Source organism: Thunnus thynnus, chromosome 15 (assembly GCF_963924715.1).
Source record: "Thunnus thynnus chromosome 15, fThuThy2.1, whole genome shotgun sequence".
NCBI lineage: Eukaryota > Metazoa > Chordata > Actinopteri > Scombriformes > Scombridae > Thunnus > Thunnus thynnus.
Genome location: NC_089531.1, coordinates 27151947 through 27174300, shown reverse-complemented (window position 1 = coordinate 27174300; position 22354 = coordinate 27151947). Strand labels below are relative to the sequence as shown.

Below are 22354 nucleotides of genomic sequence, written 5' to 3'. Positions count from 1 at the left end.
TTGTGATACAATGAGTTAGTGAGATACAGTGTGTTAATCAGTGAGCTTTAGAAGTGTTAGTTGCATATTTTTTAACAACTAACTGTTTTTAACAACTAACTGTTTCCCTCTGCTTCCAGTGTTTATGGCTCTAGCTCCCTCCTTGCAGTTTTTTATGATAGGTTACATGCATGGTTCAATACTGAGTATGTATCTTCACAAAGTCAACACAACAGCAACAATTATGGACAAAACTGTATCACATTTGCATTGGTTTTACACACAAAAAAGTATTCAGTGAGATGAGATAAACTTTAATGTCTCAAAGGAAATGTGTCTTGGGCTACAACCTTTAAATTTCCTGAATATTTTTCTCATTCAAACACAAACAACCAACAAAACTCTGTGGATCTGCAGCACATTTCACATGTTTACATCCGCACTTCAAAACTGAGTTTATGTTCAAAAACTATGTCATGTGCTGTCATATAGACAGCAATTTGCTAAATCATAACCACATTGAAATATATCTATATTCAACAACACCCCTACCGAAAAACAAGAAAAACTGTCAAAAATAAAGCCCATTGAAACCTTTCCGGCTGCTTCTCTGACTTGTTCCTGTAGAATACACCGTGGTATGTTCTAGAGAGGTACAAATCAAACTGTATTTTGTAATGAAAAGATCCCAAAGTGATATACTACTTTAAAGACTGCCATGAAAAGATGCATCATGTGTTGCCTGTTGTTAGTGTTTTTATCTCAGTGTGCTCTGATCGACACATGAGTTGTTGTGTTAGTCTGCTGGAAGGATTTGTTTTTGTGTGTAAAAAGAACTGCTGTGCCCAGCAGTGTGTTGGTAAAGTTGACTGTGTGAAGTGTATTGAACCATGCATGTAACCGATCATAAAAAACTGGGTCGCAATTTAGATGTAATAAGCCATACTTTGCATCAAATTAGACAAAAACTAGAAATAATATGCACTTTATTTGACAGTAATACAGTTATACCCTAATTAGACATCATACACCTAAATTATGCTGTAATTAGGAACTGCATATAATGCTGTATTAGACCCAAAATATACTATACTTAGACTTTATTATACAAAATTATACTCTAATTAGAAACCAAATAGGAGATCCTAATACACTACTAAAACCATTTTACAAGATCATAGTGTAATTAGAAATCAAATATAATGCAATATCAGATCCAAAATATGCTACAATTAGACACTATTGTACCTTTACTACCAAATTATGCTGTAATTAGACACCACATTAAATGCTGTCAACATGGGCCTATGATAGCTTAATTAGACAACACAGGCTGAAATTAGATGAATGTAATGCCATATTATACTGGGTATAGCCTTTATAATAGACAAAACAATGACAGCTCAGAGGACAATGCGTTATTTGGCCTTTACAGTTTTCACTTTCTTCTTTCACATGTCCCTCATAGCCTGGATGTTCTCCAGAGTCCCATGGAGTTTGTAATGAAATATTAATCCTTATACTAATATATGCAAATCTGTGCATCAATTAACCATGTTCATCTAGTAATACTATTTACTATTAACTAGAGATCAAGTAACAGTGACCCGTTGTTACACCAGTACAGATTTAACATGTGTTTTTGGTTAGGGTTAGATATGTGATTTCACTATTGTTTACGGTACAGTTCTTTTGTAATGTGTTGCAAATTACCATCTAAGAAAGTCTAATAAGGGTCTAACAGTAGGAAATAAAGATGCAATGTCCTGGCAGTTTTCATAGCCTAATGTTACTGGAGTCGGATGGTGATATGGCTTTAAATGGTCTGATGTCTTAACTGGTATGGGAATCGAGCGTCGAGGAAGCATGTATTACACTATGTATTACTACCTACAAACTCCATGGGACTCTGGAGAACATCCAGGCTACAAAGGACGTGTGAAGTAGCGACCAGATGTAGTTTGACTTTAGTTTACGGTACAGTTTTCTTCTAATGAGCAGCATATGACCGTGTAAGAAAGTGAAACAATGTTAAATAAAGGCCAAATAAATGTATTGTCCTCTGAGCTCTCAGTGTTTTATCTGACTGTTATAAAGGCTATGCCTGATATAATATGGCATTACATTTGTCTAATTACAGCCCGTGTAGTCTAATTAAGCTCTCATAGGCCCATGTTGGTAGCATTAAATGTGGTGTCTAATTACAGCAGAATTTGTTAGTAAGGGAAGAATAGCAACTAATTGTAGCATATTTTTGGATCTGATATGGAATTGTATTTGATTTCTAATTAGTATATAGAGTATAAAAGTATAATTTCGTACAATTGTGTAGTATAGGATAGTATATTTTGGGTCTAATACAGCATTATATGCAGTGTCTAATTACAGTATAATTTAGGTGTATTGTGTTTTTGTCTAATTTGATACAAAGTATGGCTTGTTACATCTTATTAGTGTACCGTAAAATAAAGTGCAACTAAAAACTATAGCGCACAGACATGAGAGGTATTGATCTACTTATGTATCTCTGGGAAAGAAAGCAAATAAGCATATTTCCTTTGGCTTTTGTGCCTGGTCAGTCACAAATATGTCAAAAAAAACATACAGAAAGCAACACTCAACTTTCACCATGACGCTTTCATTTTTCTATTGCCAGTAGCATGCTATCACAGTTAACTTGAGCATGATACTGAACAGTATATCCAGCTTTAAATATCACCTTTAAATGTAATAAAGACAGCTCTGGATGGTCTGACATGAACTGGCCAGTTGGTTGAACTACAAGATTACAGCCTTCCTCCTCTGATATCTTATGAATACTATTTCTGACCACATTCAAGTTGAAAGTGAATTTTCTGAATTTCCTTCGTGTTGAGTGTTCTCCTTACAAATGCATGGAATGAGAGTAATGTCAGCTGCCTGTGGATATGAAGTTGCTGTGTGTGGTGGTAGGTAGTCGGCTCCCTGAGAGGAGAGAAAGTGAACTGCTGGATGTGACCTCCTTTCTCGGCTTTACTGTTGTTTCTTAATGCAGACAAGAGCCTGGAAAGCTTGGGCTTTACATTACACTGTTTTTAGATAAAGTCGGCAGAGTGAAGTGACTGTGTGTGTGTTTGTATTTGTGTGTGTGTCTCTTCCTGTCAAATCCATCATGCTGTTGTTAAGGGGCTATGAAGTCTGCCACTGCCATGGACCTAAGTCTAAACACTTCCCCTCATTGTCTGTCCCCAGCTGAAGGAAGGAGTGGATGGAGAAAGACTGCATTTCCTTTCAACAAACTGTCACCTTGTGGGTTTCTGTTGAGCAGAAGTGCTTTTAAGGAGGCTAATAGGCAGCTGCTGGTGTGTCTCTCTTTTTTTTTTTTTTTTTTCACTGAGTGAATGGTTGTAGTCGTGGTGGCGGTGGTTCTAGATGGAGGGATGTTGGTAAGGAGATTTGTAACCTGAGCAGAGGTGCATCCCTGGAGTGTTAAGTTTAGAAAAAGGACAGGAGCTAGAGAGGCGGAGCGTGAAAAGAGAGGGTGAGAGGGGGAGATATTGGAACTGAGGAAGAGCAAGATTAAATTATCTGATTCTGTTTTAATAACTGCAAGCAATAGGAATAAAAACAAGAGCTGCCCAGGAAAACTAAGGCGAGACTGCGAAGGCTGGGATTAAGTTAATGATTACTGCTTTGACTCTAATAAACACTTCCCTCTGTCTGTCTCCCTTTCACACACATATTTACACACAACACATGCACAGACAAACTCTCATGTCATGCTTACTCTAGCACATCTTGCATCAAGAAACACTAACCACACGACCGGTATATTACATCACTATCAACCATAATCAGATTATAGCGGGTCAGAGTTCTGATCCCAAGACGTGTCATCTTCTATTTCTAAGGCAACATTTTGATCAGGTTAACATGATTATAATAGTTTTATTCCATGAAAATTACATTAAAAACACTGAATACTGAATATTCAAAAGATAAGATGCTGGCAACTTTTGATCTTCAACAGACGCATATCGTTTGAGCCCTAAACAACACACAGTATGTTACCCTGTTCTCTGCATGTCCATAGAGTAATGCTACACTCACAATAGCACGTGCGCACCCTGTCCATGAATCATTAACCATCTCCTGGTTGGGTAGAACAAGGGAATGAGGAAGGGAGGGGTGAGGAGGATGACACAATGTGAGAAATACAGAGAGAGAGAGAGAGAGGGAGAGAGTGGAACAAACAGTCTGCTTTTTATGGCATCTCTAAGATCCAAAACAAAGGATCTGTTTAGTTGCCTGCAGCATGATGGGAAGATTGGGATGAGAGGAGGAGGAGGGGTAGGGGGGGGGGGGGTTGGCAGTCAAGAACAGAGAAGCCCAGTAATCAGTTATGGTAGTTAGGTGAGAGAGTATGGCTGTTTGTGACATTGATATTTTTTATTTATCATCTCGCTGAACTGAATCATGTTTTTTTTTTTTTTTTATGTATCCACTTCTGACTTTGTTGCGTAAGCTAACACTTCCCACCTCTCAGAATCAATTCTGAGATACCAGTTTACATAATATCATCATGCCAGTCCAGTGTGATGAAAATTAATAGATAACTTGACAGTAAAAGCATTAAAGCACAATCTTGACCTCCATCGAAACAGTAGTTTAACAAAATAATCCCAAGTCATGGTCCACTTATATCCTTTTTCTGGACTTTCAACTGTGTCACGTGTCCTTCATCAGCGGACGGCGTTTGCTCCGTCATCATGGAAATGAATCTGTTGAACATAGACAGGATGTTGTTGATTTCTGTGGCTCTAAAACAGTTGTCGGCAAATAGTGGCCCGTGGGCCAAATCTGGCCTTCCAACAAAAGTATTTGGCCCCCTTGACAAAAGCTACAGTTTTTACTTTAATAGTTTGCATCAAAACTTTAACATGATTTTTCATATATCTGTTGTAGATAACTATATTATTTCAAGTCTAATATAATTCCCGATAAATATGACCTCTTATCATCTAATAATATTCAATGCCACTGCATGAAGAGATGCATGCAAACCAAGGCCAGTTCACCTTGTTCTGAGCCAGGCTGTTAAGGTCGCACTGCAGGCAACGTACTGCTAATGGACAGCGCCTGGTTCTGAAATTACATCTAATAAACATACCATATGAATGACACAGATGAATAATTTAATCATCTTCATTTGTATAAAACAAGTAGGGTACCCCATTAATTTAAACACAGTTTTATTGCCTATTTAATCATTTTATTTGACTATTTAGACAAAACAGATTTGTGTCTCATGAGCAGAAATAGGTGACAGTCAAACAGAAATGTCATGCTGATAAAAATTTTAGGCAGCAGCAACAACAACACTTTGTTTCAACTATAAATAAACCAGCAGGCCACTGTTAATTGTGTCTGGATAAACTATCAATTAAACTTCCAGTCTCTTACAACACATCACTAATTTGCACAAAGTTTTTTCCCCCAAGCAGTTCAGCAAAATTGCTCTGTTAGGCCATACTTACTAGTGTAAAAAATGACATCGACCATCTGTTACAATCCTATGGATGTTGGCTGCAGGCAGTCCTCCAGTGATTTTTGTGACAGTTGGTTTCTTGAATGTGTCTTTATTGCATTCATGGCAGAGAAAGAGGACTTGCAGTTGTATGTTGATCCAAACCTTGTAAGCAAACCTCATAATACAAGTTTTGTTAATTGTACTGTACTCTTGGGAACAGGCTATCCAAAATGCACAGACTGACTCTGCGCTACTGAAGGCATGCTTGATTTGGCTTGTTGACTGAAATTCCACCAACTCAGTCTTGATTGCCGCTGCATCCAGAGAGGGTAGTATTTCCATGGCCATGACAGTGGACAGAAATGTCCACATAGTTGGACTGTGAGAGGATCATGCTCAAAAGCAGCCTCTGGAACTACGAAATGTTGAAATCTCAAGGAAAAGTTGTCTATCAATGTCTTGATGAAAGTCTCCATTACTTTAGTCACAACAGCATGACCTGGCTGCCCCGCTTGCTGTTTTCTCAGTGCATTGAAGTGTAGGAGCCTTCCACATACCATGTCTGCTTGGAACAAGTCAAGTTTCTTTTTGATTTCCCTTGCAGCTACAGCTTGAGAGCAAGTGACCAAATGTATCAGCCAAAAATGAAAGGCCATGAAGTCCCCATTTTTTAGGATGTGAAGGTGGTCGGGCGTAACGTGCAACTTGCTCTCTTGAAGGAAATATATTACCTGGTCATACAGTTCCATAAAGTGCCCCAGGGCATCTCTCTTACCTAACCATCTCACATCATTATACAGAAGGAGATCGTTGTGCACTGCATCCTCTGATTCATTCATGAACTGTTGGAAAAGACGGTGTGCTTGATGTTTCTCTGACAAGTTTATCACATGCATGACTTTGTACAAAATTAAGTGCTGAACTAAAAGAAGTTATGGACAAAGCACACTCTGATGGATGACAGTGCAATCCGTTGATGTGAGGGGAAATTTCCTTTCAAGTTGCTGATCACTCCCGATGTCTTCTCACCATGGCTGGAGCCCCATCAGTTATGAGAGAGTTGACTTTTCCAATGATAGTTAGATAGTCCATGCAGAGTGAACAGTTCCTCCAGCTTTGAGAACATAATGTCACCTTTGGTAGACCCCTCAAGAGGGATCAATGCAAGCAGCTCTTTTTTGATCTCTTTTCCATCAAAACAATTAACAAAAATACACAGTGGAGCTACATCAGTCTTATCAGTACTTTCATCAATAGCCAAGGAAAAGAACTGTGCTTGACCTTTCTCCTCAATAATCACATTATGCACATCATCTGCCAGCGCAGATGCATTACACAGCATTGCACTGACCTTACAGACTGGGGGGCCTGTTTGATCACAGCAATCACGCTATCCATGGACTTATCAGTAACTAGTTCTTCCAACATACTAACCATGCAATCCTTTAGCACCTCGGCATCTGTGAAAGGCATGTTGTTAGCATGTTAGCACCCAAGCAGCTTTGAGAAATGCCATGGTAGCTCTTGTCAGTTGAGTTACACTTTGGACAAAAACTCAACTACTATGAGAGTAGTTGGCTGACAAGACTAATTTTTTGTTCTTCAGGTCTCTGTGTCAGGTGGGAAAGCAATGTTGAAATCGCCAAGCCTTGCTCCAAACTGTTTCATTACAAAGAAGGCACACCAGCATGGCGTTGGAAAATGAAGGTTAGACAAATGCATACTTCTCTGTCCATTTATCTTTAAAACTCCTGTTTTCACTATCCACTTTCCTTTTTTTTGATTTTGAGAAAGACATTGCACATTTTATCAACAGCAGCTGGCTTGCTTTGCTTTGATGGTCGCCTAGAAGACGCCTGGTGAGTCGAATAAACCATGGCAAGAGTAAATTAAACAGTGAACAAACTGTTTTATAAAATTGTTATTCCAATCTTGACTGAATTAACATGATAGTCAAACACAACATATTAAACATACAAACAACAACAGGCCTACATCTTCACTGTGCTTGTAAAACCAAGTTTGCCCCTCTTGAGCAATGCTGAAAAAAATCTGGCCCATGGTTGAACCTAATTGCCAACCCCTGCTCCAAAATAATTAATTATTACAATCATACAATAGACTGTGCAGACAACAAAGAGGGTTGACCAAAAAAGAAAAAATCAATTCAAGATCTAGTTATTATCTTTTTCTGGAGTGGGCTGAGTCGTACTTATAATGACTAAACTGATTCAGAGTTCATTTTTGGATTTGGCTTTTTATGGAGCTTTCAACAAAAGCAACAACAACATTTCCAAGGCCAAGAATGAACTCTAAATCATTTAATTTAAATGAAAACAAGATTACAACTAGAGGTAGGAATTATAACTCTTTTTTCCGAAACCAACAAGCACACCCACTTTGCGCAGCAGTTGATAAGATGTGAAAGTGGGCCTTCTTTACACAACTAGGCCTGCTTCCTTTGATTTATGTGTGCTACCAAGTGCAACACCATGAATGTCTTCAAGGACAGACTGTACAAAAGTGTATGCCATTATCCCCATCCATTTGATTTATTGCATTTAGACTACATAGACATGCAAAAGACATGTTTACTGATTCAAACTGTTTTGTTCCGTTCAGTAAAAACATGCTTTGTATAAGCTGACCACTTAATAACAAACAGCTATCTCCAACAGCGTTATCACATCATTGTGTTTCAATACCTTTCGTTGACTTTCAATAAGCTTTTAACCATGAAGTAATACACTCTATGTACAGTATTCCATGGCTGAGCTGACAGGCTTTCAGTCACAAGTGAAGTAAAAAGCAACTGATCCAGTTATGTCAGTGATGATTCAGTTCACTCAGAATTGAGGATTCATTCATGAACTGAACACCTGTAATTGCAATTTACTGCAGATAATGCAAGAAATGGTTGAATGCGTGTGATTGTGAGCCCAGAACATCTCAGGGTGTCTCTCAATGGCAAACACACTGCAAATTAGTAGGTAGAAATATGTGTCAGTGAGTGTTGACTCAGTCGGGGTGAGCGAGGGAGATGAATGACAGTCGTGACAAATGCTATAATTTATAGGTATCATATAACTCTTTATTGTGGCATTTTCTTGCAGCATATGAGCCAGTGGGAGAAACCATTCAGTCCTGCCAAACATCACTGATATATTCACTTTAAATTAATGTACAGCAGTAAAAATATGTTATTGATTTCTTAATGGGGCTTCATGACAGCTATTACAAAGTAAAATGAAAACCCAGCAGTCGCACCATATAAATCACTAACCTGTGGTTAGTGATTAAACACCTTGCTGACAGTGTCAACACAAACTGAAAGTCATTATAAGCAAAGAGTGCATTCTTGCAGGGCTGTTGTATTGTACAAATCTTTCTAATAAACTATATGTAAATATTGGATAGGATTCAATAAATTGCTGAAGATGACTTTGACTGATTTGAGACTGGAAAGAGGAGACAGAGGAATGAGGAACAAAGTCAAGCACCTTGGAGGTATAGTCATCAGCCTCAGCTTGTGTTTATCGCTAGTTAGCAAATCTTAGCATGCTAACACTCTTAACTAAGATGGTGAACATTGTAAACATTGTACCTGTTAAACATCAGCATGTTAGCATTGTCATTGTATCAGTATGCTGATGTTAGCGTTTAGCTCAAAGCACTGCTGTGACTAAGTACAGTTACACATGGCCGCTAGGGTGGCTGTAGCCTCTTACTCTTGTTCCTAAACTACTAGCGCTAAGTACTGGGGATCTAGATGCAAACGATTAAGGAAATAGGCTTAAAATATTGACATGATGTGCATAAAAGTATGACTGGGACATTCTGACTCTGACCTGTAACTTTGATACGCTTGAAAGATACAGATAAAGCAACTGACTGGATCCTGAATTGGGATTGTTTTGTCACACAAAACTACAAGTTTATTTTATTAAGCCTTTGCTGAATTCCAGCTTTGCCAAAACTTTCTGAAGATAATTTATATTCTAAATTAATTTATAATCAGTTTATTTAATCTATCTGTAATATCTTTACACAACTATATCATTTTTTTTGTCCAGTCATGCAATTACCACAACACATTGAGAAATTAAAAAAAGTCATTGATCACAAATTGCAACTCAAGCCCCTGAATATTCATTATTTTGGCAGCAATGATAACAAAAAAAACATGTTCTGTGTGCCACAATGCGTCATTGTGCACAAGATAATGCTCGCAAAGTGTATGTGTGTGGCAGCAAACAGCAGTGTGTTGCAGTAATGGCAGGGGGCAAGGATCGAGCGTAGCTGCAAGCTGTCACACTCCTGACTTAAAGAGGTAGTGCGCTAACTCTGCATACACACACACACACAGTAACACACCAGCTATTATACCCAAGCAGCCAGTCTGGAGGAAATGAAGCATCATTGTCATACGCAAGCACACACACACAGCACAGCCTGAAGTGTTCTCTTTTGTTGAGGAGGGCAACAAAAGACAGTGGGACAATGAGAGGAGGAGATGGCTGCCTCTGAGGGAGGCAATGAATGAAAGAAGAAGAAATGGAGGGAGGAGAAAAAGAACAGAGGTGGTGTTGTTGTGATGGACAGGTGAAGGCAGCCAGGGAAACAGGGTACTGGATGAGCAAATGCTGATTTGTATGGCATTTAACCACAGGCCACATGTCAGTGATGATGTAGGTGGTGTGGGGAATGTTAGTGTGCAGCACGAGACTAGGATATGCATTAGGTCACTTGCATGCAAGCAGGAGACGACTCTCAAGTAACCTTGTCTTTTTATCTAGGAATGGGGATTTTGCATAAACAGCATTTGTAAAAAACCAGGGACACAATCTGTGCCTGAATTGCTTTATTTCAGGGATTTATCGTAGCCCAAGGTCATTAACATGTCCTTGTTCTGACCAAACCTTGTGATTTGTCCTTCACTTTTAAATCCCAACCTCTCCACTCAGATCGCCTCAACATTCACATCACACTTACACCTTCTACCCGCCGAGTACTTGTGCGGCACACACGCACACACAGATGTGCACGTCTGTAGACAAGACATACATCTATATACACACAGCTCCCCACCCACACACCCTCTAGAGCTGAGCGGAGAAGGGCTGCAGATGCCTGATACCTCCCGTGCTCTGTCAGAGACCCAGTGGCAAGAAAGTGGCCGAATGCATGTGCAAGGATGGGGGTGGGATTAGAGCTATTTAAAGCTGTATGCGTCTGTCTCTCCAGGCTCAAGCACCAGATACGTTCTCCCCCTCCTTCTCTCTATTTTTTCCTTTTTCCACAGAAAGCATCCCATACACCACTGTGGCTCAGTAAAGCAGGCATGCAGGCCTTTGCTCCTGGGCTCAATCCACTTATGTAACATCGTCATTGGTGGAGAAGGAGCACCATCTGGGCCTGGGGCTACTGTACTCACTGTCCTTAGAGTGTGTGCTTGTGTGTGTGTACGTGCCTTTGTGAGTTTGTTTAACAGAGAGGGAAAGGGTATTACTGCTTATTATCTGTTTTCTCAGTCGTTAAAGGTGTTACAAGTCACATTTTTAAACATGAATCAGTATAGCACAATGTCTACACAGGCTGGGAAAGCAGCATGTTAGCATCACAGCACCTACATCTGTTTCTACACAGGACCAGTTCATGCACAGTATTAAGTGTACCTCACCTGCGCTTTAGGCAGCGCTCACAATCAACACAAACCAATACACAATCACCATCATTAACTTGAAGAAAATATGCAAGAATACACTTTTGGCGTGGGAACGTGTATAGCACTAGTGAAGTGTGATCCGTTGCACGGTAGATTGATTAAAATAGGTATTGATTAAAATAGAAGTCAATCATTTTTTGTCAGACGCATATAAGGCAACTAAAGATTGTGGGAAATAGGCTTGGGCGGTATCTATTTTTTCATAACTTCATACCTTCCTTACATTTCACCAGGGTATTTGTGTTAAAAAAAAAAAAAAAAAAAAAAAAACGTAAAAGCTGAGCTGCTGGTGATACTAGGTGATGCAAGTCATTATAGCATGTATGACATTGTCTAGCCTACAATGCTTTATATCTAATATGCAATTTACTTAATAAGACAAGTCTTGCTGGGTTTAAATACTTATGGCCCATAGAATAATGAATAGATAGGAAATAAATGCCCCTCTTCCATAGATTCTTGCTGGAAGACCCAATGACACTTGCCGCAGTGGATACCGACACATGAGTAGGCTGAACGGAGATTTTGTGTGGGTGATAGTAGCAGACTGGCAGTTGAATAAAATCATGTGGCTAATAAACTACTTTTGTTGTTGGAAGAAGTCATCTCAAGATAAAGTTATATTTTCATGATTCCACACCACTTGCAGTTGCCATCTTTCTCAGCTCAGCTTCCTGTTCCACCAGTAGAGATCGACCTCTGGTGGCGTGTGCTGTGCACTATAATACATCACCTCAATACAGCATCTCTATCAGTTTAACAGAAAGAGTGGCATCTGTATTTTTGACAGTATTGAAAATCATACCTTGGGGATTTCTAAATACCCTGGTGTACCGTAATACCTTGATACCACCCAAATATAATGTCTCCTGTGTACACAAGCTGTAACATTAATTGTGGTATTTTAGTATGATTAGCATAAAAGGATAAAACATCGGGGATGAAAGGTGTTTCTGAAATTCAAGACCACATTTGCCATAAAACTGTGGGTGCCACAGTTGTTTTTAGACTGTGGGTGATAAATGTGTCAGAATTGATTTCTCCATCTACCTTTTCATCAGCCTTTTGGCTTCTCATTCATATTTCCACTGTCAGATTTTCAGTGTTGTTGCTATTGCTACTGGGGGAGCTCAGTCAAATGAGGAATATAGGTAATCAAGTGTGGAGTGCCTCAGGGCTCTATCCTTGGCCCATAATCATTTTTACATGTTCCTCCTAGCACATGCCATCCATAGACACAGTATCAGGTTTCACTCTTATGCCGATGATACAAAACTTTATCTTTCCATTGATCCTAACAAGTTTACCCATCTAGACACACACCACTGCACAATTGACATTCAAATCCAGATGTTGCTTAATTTCTGTTAGAGAAATTTAGAAATTTTGCTTCATTAGCTCATGGAAAATTTCAGTTGACTGTCCCAATATCACCTAAAAGGAAATTCTGCAATATTTTTATCTGCATCTTATTCTCATAATTATGGCCATTCTGACTAAGGGTCATGTTAACTGTGCACTTGCCTCCAATGTAGGAATTTGGGAAATGCAACCTCAGCAAAACATAAATCTGGGAAAGCAGCACCTCCATAAAGCTTTCAAAATAAATTTAAGCTTTCCATAATTTTTTTGAAACACTTGTACCTGAATCCAATGGAAAATAAATACAGAAATGAGCTCCTTATGTTAACTATTGCAGCTAACTGCAAAAGGATATACTTCTGGAACAACTTGCCAGCTAATCAAGAAGCTATCAGATTCCCTTGATCTTCTCATTATATTTTGTATTGCTTGTTAGCTTATGAAAGCAATGGTCCTCTACACTCAACAATCAACACTTGCTTGACACCATTAATGCGGAACGCACACACAGCCACAGAGCAACTTGTATTTATAATTTTTTTCTGACACCAAACATGAATGCAAGTACTGTACCTTGACCTCTGCAATCAGACCCAAATCTGTATGACATTCTCAGTTCAAGACTAGTGTGGTTAAATAATAAAGTCTCACCTTCTCAGTGTTGGTTGTTTTTGTTGCTAGACTCAAATTTACACTAAGGATGACTGATTGATGTTAACAGTATTCTACCTAGCACTGTTATAATTGAGATACATGTTTTATGCTTCAAAGATAAAACAACATAAGAACTAAAAGTTGTCTGGCAGGCTGATGTGTTCCCTTATATGTAAGTTAACAAAGAGGCAAGGTAACTATACATCTACTACAATCTACAATCAGATCACAAACCAGTTGTTTGTTGTCATGCACCCTGTATCTCAGCCAAAGTGAACTTTAGCTGAGGCAGTTCTCCTAGTGGAGACGGAAAACTGTTTCCGTATTCTTCAATATTACTTCACTTGCATTGATTGTAGGCCAGTTTTTCATATTCTTAGACTCATTCCATAATGTATAGTGTTGAGAAGATTTATCGGCAGTAGACCTTGTCCTGCTGTCAATGGTTGTCATTGGGCTACAGCCAGTCTCAGCAGTGAAAGTGCCAAAAGGAAATTATATGCAAGTAGCTGTCCGGGATATTGCTACCCAAAATAGGTTTTAAAAGGATTCTCACTTAAACCCTCATGGACCTCTAGGTTGTTTTTCTGCCCTGACAGAACAATTTTCCACTGTTAGCTTAGTCACAGTGCTAGCTTGTTTACTTCAAGAGTGAAGGCTAGAATTCTCCCAGCCCAGACCTAAAATAAATTTGGTCTAAACTAGTGAAAGTTCAGCACCACAATGAGCAAGGGGAGCATTTTAAAATAGAAAACATGGTCTTATGTTCTGTTGCTTCAGCTAATATTCTTATGGGTATGCAGGTGCTCTGTGAAGGTGCTCCATCCTCCTCTCTTGCCTCTTCTGCCTTTTTTATTAGATTAATCTTTGCATTGTACACACTCTTTCCCTTGTCGTTCCAGATCTGCCATTCCGCACCTGTCAATTAGCTGTCTCTTGAGTGTGCCGCCTTAGTATCACCTGACCAAGTCATCTGTCCATCAAGCTGCTGTTCTTTTGCAGCCAGCTGCAGTATACTGAGGAAAAATGGCAGTTATTAGTCACTTAGATTGTCCTTTATGTTGTTGGCTTAATGTTCCATCCTTTGTTCTATTCTGCCTGCTTGCTTTAGCCCTCTGGATTTGTTTCCTTTCTGCCTGTTTTCTTGTAAATCTGCCTTTTGATCTAGTTTTAGACGGTTTTTATTATCACAGCTGTTCTGTCTTCTGAGTCTGCTTTGCAGTGCCAAATCTTTGATTCAGTGTTAACACCTGCAGTTTTTAACACAAATGTCATGATTCTTTTCTCATATGCAAATCCATTCAGATGGCATCAAACAGCAGGGGACTGTATTTCTGAGTTCATCTTTATATCTGAGATGGCGTAGCCTTTTTTTTTTTTTTTTGGGATAATAAAGCTCATCACTGTATAATCAGAGTAATTATTTTATTACTATGTTTGGTATGACGTTTAAAGTTATGTGCGCTATTACCAAGACATTATAGCAGCTGATTGGCTATTGATCAAAGAGTAGGGAAGCAGAAGTTATTTTAGGCCTCCAGGCTTTGAAGATAAATTATTTTCTGTATACCTATAGACAACCTATAGGTACCTGGCAGTTTCCAATTTCCCTATGCTGTATTACTATTTCAAAATTTTCTTTAGACAATATCCTTACTGTTACTTAACATAGAGACACAGGACTCTCTCTCAGATGATATAATGATCATATGAGTGTATGTTATGGCTATCAGTTTTAATGATCTCAGCCTTGTTTCTGAGAAATCATTAATCTTTTGTGCTAATTATTTAACTGTGAAAGTTTTGTGTCAATCCAAGCCATAGAGGTGCTCAAACTGTGAGTCACGTAACATTGTCTATGGGAAAAATGAATGACACTTTTACTTCCAGAACCAGAAGCGCCAAAATTGCTCCTTCTACTATACAGAAATTCAACCACTGAGGAATAAAGGCAGAATGTGACAGAAAATATCCTCCTTATTGAACTTGAAGTTTCATTTATTGATGAAGACCATTTGATTGAAAGAACACCCAATTCTACACTTCAGTATGTCAGACTTAGGGGAACCCTAAATTGCACTTTTTCCATTTTTTTGTTCACTAGAAGGGAACCCAGACAGAACCTCCAGCTCACCCCATTACAACAGTAACTCATAGGGCACTGCATTACATCCTCTTCATTTAAAGGGCACATCATGTTTTCTTGCTTTTGGGGGTACTATCACATTTTATCATATTGTGGTGGCACTTCATCATACTATGGGGGCACCATAGAGGGCACTTCATCATACTTTGTGGATCTTAGAGGTACTTCATCATACTGTGGAGGCACCTTAGAGGGTACTTCACCATACTGTAGGGGGAACTTAGAGGGCATTTTTTCAAACTGTGGGGGCAACTTAGAGGGCACTTTGGCTGTATTTTATTTTCTTGGGGGACCGACCCAAGTCTATCAGTGAACTTGAGATATTCATCTGATCTTTAATAGAACGTCAACAGTACAGAGAATACAACTCCCAAAGTGCATTTAATGGCAAGCTGAAGCTAAAAATCACACTTTGTAGAAATCTGATAAAACTGTACATTTATCAGTTTAAACCTGATCACTTTCAGACTTAGGGTCTATATTAGATTAATTCAGCAGCTACAGTCCTCAGCTGTAATGTGCCTCTCATTGACTTCTTCACCATAGCAACATATGCTAAGGCTTATGGGTACTGTAGTACTTAGAGCCATTCTTTCACACCAAAGTGATGGAAAAACATGATTTCTCAGAGACAAAGTCAAAATAATTAAACCTGGCCACAACATAAACCTATAGTATTGTAAAATAATCCCATGTTTCTGCTTTGAAACATACACTTTGAACCACCTGCTACTCCTACTTCACAACCCTATTATAAACTTATATCAACTGGGTCTATGCACTGTGGACCTGTACAAGATCTGCATGAGCTGATTCAGTCTCTGTTCAAGAACTTTCTGAGGCATTTACTGGGCGGGTCAAGCTAGTCATCTTTTCTCCAATTTGCAAAGTCTCCCCAAGTTCTCTGTCCATGTTATTTCATGCCTCAGCAACTAAATGGCACACAGTTGATCTGCTGCAGGTTACAAAAAAAACTCAGTAAGTGGTTTCAGTTCAAATGTGACCTGCTTCATTTTAGCAGAGGAAAAAGGCCAGCAGATGAGAGCGTGTGAGTGCTGTGCTGAGCCCTGCAGCCTGTTCACTCCCCCCTCTATGTTTCCTCCTGTGCAGAAGGGCCAGCAGTAATGACCTCCCTCCGCTCTGCAGAGCACCTTCAGCCTGGCCGTGGGCTGAGGCAATCTGTCGCTTGTTTGTGCCGGTGACATCTGCTCCCATGGGGACCCGGGATTATTTCTCCTCTCTTTTCCAAGCTCCTGAATGTAAACCTGTGTGTTTTTTGGATTTCATTGTATGTGGGGGTGTGATGAGTGAGAAAGACAGTGAGACGAGCACTTGCATACACAAATATTATTGTTGTCAAGTGAAAATTACAGTGTGACCAGGATGGTCAGTGTCTTAAGGCAGATATTTCACACTCATTTGAAGGGTAAATATATGCATGTCAGCAGAAAAAAACACATGCAATTTCTTCTGAGATGGGGTGTTGGCAAGTTACAATTGCTTGATGACACTGTGAGCCAGAATGCTGATTTGTTTCTGCATTTTGTTCCTGCAAGCTTGTTCCTGCTTTTATTCATGATATACTCTGCTTACTGTAATATATATCCAACGCCAGCTGCTGCACTGCTCACCTGTGACTGGTTGCTGGTGTGTGGTTAATATATAAACAGATTTACTCTTTACAAAAAATCAAGGGTGCATATGCAGCAGGGTGTAGAAAACATATAATTACAATTTCTTTTACAGAACAGTTAAATTATTAAGAAATAATGCAACTTATTGTAAACCAGTAAAATGACTTTTACGAATTTGTATGTGGCGTTTATCATTTTATTTTAAAACTATAAACTTTTTCACTGCATGTCTCACTTCAAGTTAGCTAACTAACCTGATACACATGGCAATTCCAAATTTCAGTTCACCACTACATGTACTCTTGGACTATGCAACACAAGTTCTTACAGGTAGTGAGAAATAAACTGTGAGTGTCCCAAACCATCAACAAGCAGTACAGGTTAAGGGTACAGAAGCTCGCCTCACACAAATAACATGAGCAATAATTTCAGGGAAGCTTACCCCATCCTATTCTCCAATCAAGTACAATCCTCAGGTACAAGATCAAGTACAGTAGAGCTAAAATGATTCATCGATTGGTCGATCGACAGAAAGTTAATCAGCAACTATTTTGATAACCAAATACTTGTTGGACTTACTTTTCAAGCAGAAATGCCAAGAATATGCTGGTTCCAGCTCCTTAAATGTCAGGATCTGCTGCTTTTCTCTGTTTTAGATCATTGTAAATTGAATATATTTGGGTTTTGGACTGTTGAGTGAACCAAACAAGACATATAAAGTTGTCACCTCAAGCTCTGGGAAATTGAGATAGACATTTTTCAGAATTTTCCAACATTATAGACATAGTTGCAGCTCTAAAGTACAGTCTGAGTTCTTTCCAGAGTTTGTATTATATACACTTCACAGTGTTTTAGGGTCTGATATGCCTTGGAATTCATGGATCTGTTCCTCATCTTCTTACTGGTACCTGAAACAATGGTACCTGGTACCTGAAACAATACAATCAAACAAATGCATCACCTTGCATTTTTTAAATGCAGGGCTGTTGTTGATCTGAACATCCACTTTGACTCCAACAATCTCTAATCTTAACCTAAACATAGCTGCATTAAAAGCCTGAATTAGGCCTATACCTAAACATAATCAATTTTAGTCTTATACCCAACCTTTAAATGTGGTGAGCCATAGTGCTTTTATAGCCATAACTCCATAAGTTGGCCCATGTGACCACTCATAATCATGATATTAGGTGGCCAAAGAGGTAATGTATTGTATTAATGTTTTCTTGTTAGCTAAACATTAGCTTAACATCAAGAAGGAAAAGGATATATAACAAATAAAACAGGGTAAAACAGAAAACCTTTGGAGCAGGAGAGGAAACAGGACAAGAGATGAGAGAGATGATGAGGGGAGTGAGAAATGAGTGAAAAGCAGAAGTTAAGAGAAGGAGAGAGGAGAAAAATGTGCAATGAGGAGCCAGGAGGAGAGTGGAGAATTGGTGAGAAGAGGACAGAAGTGGAAGTCTGGATTTGAGGAGCGAAGAAGAGAGAAGAAAGGGAGGAGTGAAAGAGAAAGTGGGGAAAAGAATGAAGGAGAGAATAGGAAATGAGATGCGGAAACTTGTGGAGAAAGCAGGTGAAGAGGAAGAGGGACAAGAGATGAAAATGTGTTGAGAAGAAAGGAGGGAAGAACAGAGGAGTAAAGGAGGGCAGAGGTGCCAGGAGCAGATGTACGAGAATAAGATATGCATAATCTTTTTAGCATCTTAAGTTTATGATGAGAAATCTCAGAAATCTACTTTTTTTGTTTTATATTTTCTTCTTTCAGTGGAGGATGTTTCCAGGGATGAATGAGTGAACTGAGAGTGAGAGAAGTTAAGAATAATAATATATGTCAATGTTGTTTATCTTACTATGCTATTCCCTAAAGAAATCTAATATAATTTGAGTGAATGTTCTTCTGTTGGCCTAATATTCAAGTCAGAGTAATGAAGACCACATTAACTTGGCACTGTTGGGTATCCTTGATTTGCAATTAGAGCAGCCCAGATTATTATGGGATGGATTCAAATGTAGCAGATTTGTCAGCTAAACATTAATTCTGTGAACTCTACTCTAGCACAGTATAACAAAAATAGGTTTCAAGATCAGTAATGCTGTTTACCCCAAATTCCTATCCTACCTATGTAATGTAACTTAAAAATAGTAAGCGTTATGGTCTCAGGATGATGAAGATAGTTGGAGAATGTTTTTTTTCTGGGCAACTATGTTTTTCCCAAATGATGTACAGATTTTTAGGCAATCCATTATCTCAAATGGCTTAAAAAATAGTGCACATAGCTGCCATAAATGGGTAAGAAATAGGTTCAGTTTAAGCCCCGAATGTTTACAACGTCTGGCTCTGCTCTGCCCCTGATCCAGATTATGACTACAAACACCACACACTAAAGGAAACAAAGTGGAGTAAAACACTAGGTTGCAACGTCCGTGGACTGTGAAACATGCAATTTGTCGAGGGGTGGGAAGATACTGTATGTAGTCAACTGTGTGTATGTGTGTGTTATATATTCACTGCACGACTACACAGCAGTGCTGTGGACCTAATCACAACTTACTGTCGGTCAGCATTCCAACAATCTGACTGCTCCCTGCACAGCAGATTCAAGCCATCGACTTACTGTGGATCTAAAGCAATTATGTCTGATCACTGACACAAATGGAGACAGAGGGAGAGAGGAAAGGGCTGGAGAGGGAAGAAAAGAGCAGGATCGTTTTAGATTATGGCAGTTAACAGTGATGTAGTATTTATATGCAGTTTTATCCTACAATACTTTGATCTACACAGTCACCATAATTACTCAATGAGTATTAAAGTGAGCACAATAAAAGAAATTGTGTGATTATCAGAGGTTTGTGTGGTTATTTTGCAGGAGGTGTTGGTTGCACATGATTTAATCAAGGTAACCAAGAGAATTACTGTGCATGATGACTAGCTACAGTATGCTTTGCTGTGGTGGTTGTCTAATTAGGCTGCAGATGTATCACGTATTTGGTCACACATATTTTACTCTGGGCATGAACATCACAAACATTGACTTCAAACGCTGCTGTTAGTGTGCAACCAGAAAATGTATGTTCAGTTTTGTGAAGATAAGAGGTGTATAATCAATGCTGCAGCTGTAGCCACATAAGCCAAATGACTTTTCTACTACCTATCATTACAGAACATTTATGTATTGCTATATTGTTTTTTTAAAACTCTTTACTGTCATAATATTGTTTTGAGATATTAGGTGGAAGTGTTACATTTTTATGTAATTCAGGGTTCCATTGAAAATATTAGGAAAAAAGACTGAAACTGAATCCCTATAAAACAAGCTCTCAATCACATATTGACGTAGATTGCTGCAATTTTGCTTAATTTCTTGTGGAAATCAAGCAAGGGCACGCCAGAAAACAGTATGGGTAACGTGAGTGTAAACTTAAAAGGCCACTGAGTCAGATGTACATAGATTTTGAAATGCGTAATTGTGTGTGACAGCATTTCCATACAGTTTTACTGCCGTGAAATGATGAGGTGGCTGTAGGTCTTAAGATCAATGTAGCTTGGCTGTCTCCCTTTATTACCCTGATTAGACATAGCCTAAATTAAACTGTAGGCTTTCTAAATGGGTTAAAGGCTTGGTTCACCCAAATTATAAAAAGTACATGTATTTTGTCACTCAATTCTCATGGTAGACTTCTAAGATATCTGCCTCCATCTTACAGTTACACACTGAAGGTGAATGGAATTTAATTTGTGATGATTACAGGATTGAAAATGTCCATGTAAAAAAATCAACAGCAATTTCTGTTCCCACAATGTCTGGTTTCTGGTTACTTTTCATAAATATTTCTTCAGTAAAAAGTAGTTCCAGTGAAAACCATTCATAATTAGGTCTGTGGATTATCCTCAGTAACATTGTTTTTGGAAAAACCAAGTTGCTGTTGAATTTTCAGCCACGTTTGTTGGTCGGTCAACCACTTTGGTCCAGACAGATATATCTCCACATCTACTGGATGGATTGTCATTAAATTTTGTACATACATTCATTGTCCCAAGAGGATGAACCCTACTGACTTTGGTGATCCCCTGACTTTTCATCTCGCACCACCAGCAGGTCAGAGTTTTCACTTATCCGATGAAATATCACAACACGCAAATGGTTTGTCATGAAATTTTGTACAGACATTCATGGTTCCTAGACAATGTAAACTGATGACTTTGGTGATCCCCTGACTTTACCTCTGGCACCACCTCAGGATGAATTGTAACTATGTGATCCCCTGACATATTATTTAGCGCCAACATCATGTCAAAATTTAAAATTGCTCAATACTTTTTATGACTGCCGACCTGCAAAATTAATGGCATTCACATTGAGAAAATTGCCAGTTATTATAGATAATTATCTAGCAAAGTAGAGCTTTATAAATGTATGTAAAGCTGCACTAATTAATCTCTTAACCCCTACGAAGCTTTTAGCCTCTTTTAGCTCATTGTTTTAGTTTTCTGGTCACAAACTCTGCACTCATCCTTATTATTTTTCAGCCACAAAACACTATGTGCCAGCAACAAATGGCAGACAGACAAAGTAAATAACCAGCTGGTGAATATAGCGGAGCATTTAGCAGCTGATTTTTCTCAGGAGTTGGTGGAGACCAAACTGAACTAAAATGAGGAATAATATTGGACTTAAACATGACTCCTAATAAATACTGTTTCTCTAACATGTTCACCATAGCAGTACAGCTTGTTCTGCAGCCCCCAAGGTGCCGAAACCATCAGTTAATACAGCTTTAACACTAAACACTCTACAGCAGGAATTTAGAACATGTTATAAAAGAAGGCATGAACAGACTAAAAATGATTTAAAATAAAATTGGTTTTAGGTAAAAAATGAAAAAGACAAAAGAAGTAAAGCAAGAATAAATTGCTCTTTAATTAAAGAGAAGTGCAATATTTTAAGAAGCTAAAAGATGACGCTTTCCTCCGGCAGGGCCATGTGAGTGTGTCTCTGGTTTGCTGAGTGCCTGCTGTGTACTTGTTTTCCATTTCACTGTTTTGATGACACAAGATTTACAAGAATTTGTTTTGGAGCTGAAGGAGTAATAGACTGTGGTAATGAGTGTTTTTACACACAGACCCAAAGCCTTATCCGAATGTGTGTTTCTTGTTAGTACATTTTGTTCTCCAGGGTCATGTTGGGAAAAAAACAACTTGTCACTGTCTTGGAACACAAACAAGATGGACTCAGAACATAGACGGGTTCAACTGATGTATTCGTCTGCCAATACAGCAGATTAATATTGTCTTGTAATTAAAAATACAGATATTGTACAACCAGAGCCAGCTTTCTCACATT

General features: G+C 38.7%; 1 long non-coding RNA gene across 5 annotated transcripts in view; it reads left to right on the top strand.

The window, feature by feature from the left end:
• LOC137198013 (uncharacterized) overlaps window positions 1–17187 on the top strand; it is a 124247-nt gene extending 107060 nt beyond the window's left edge. For all 5 annotated transcript variants that reach the window (XR_010931564.1, XR_010931563.1, XR_010931562.1 and 2 more), the window contains 3 exons: window positions 7095–7195; window positions 7305–7347; window positions 16486–17187. This is a non-coding gene — a long non-coding RNA (uncharacterized lncRNA). The remainder of the gene's footprint in view (window positions 1–7094; window positions 7196–7304; window positions 7348–16485) is intronic.
• The last annotated feature ends 5167 nt before the right edge of the window (window positions 17188–22354 follow it).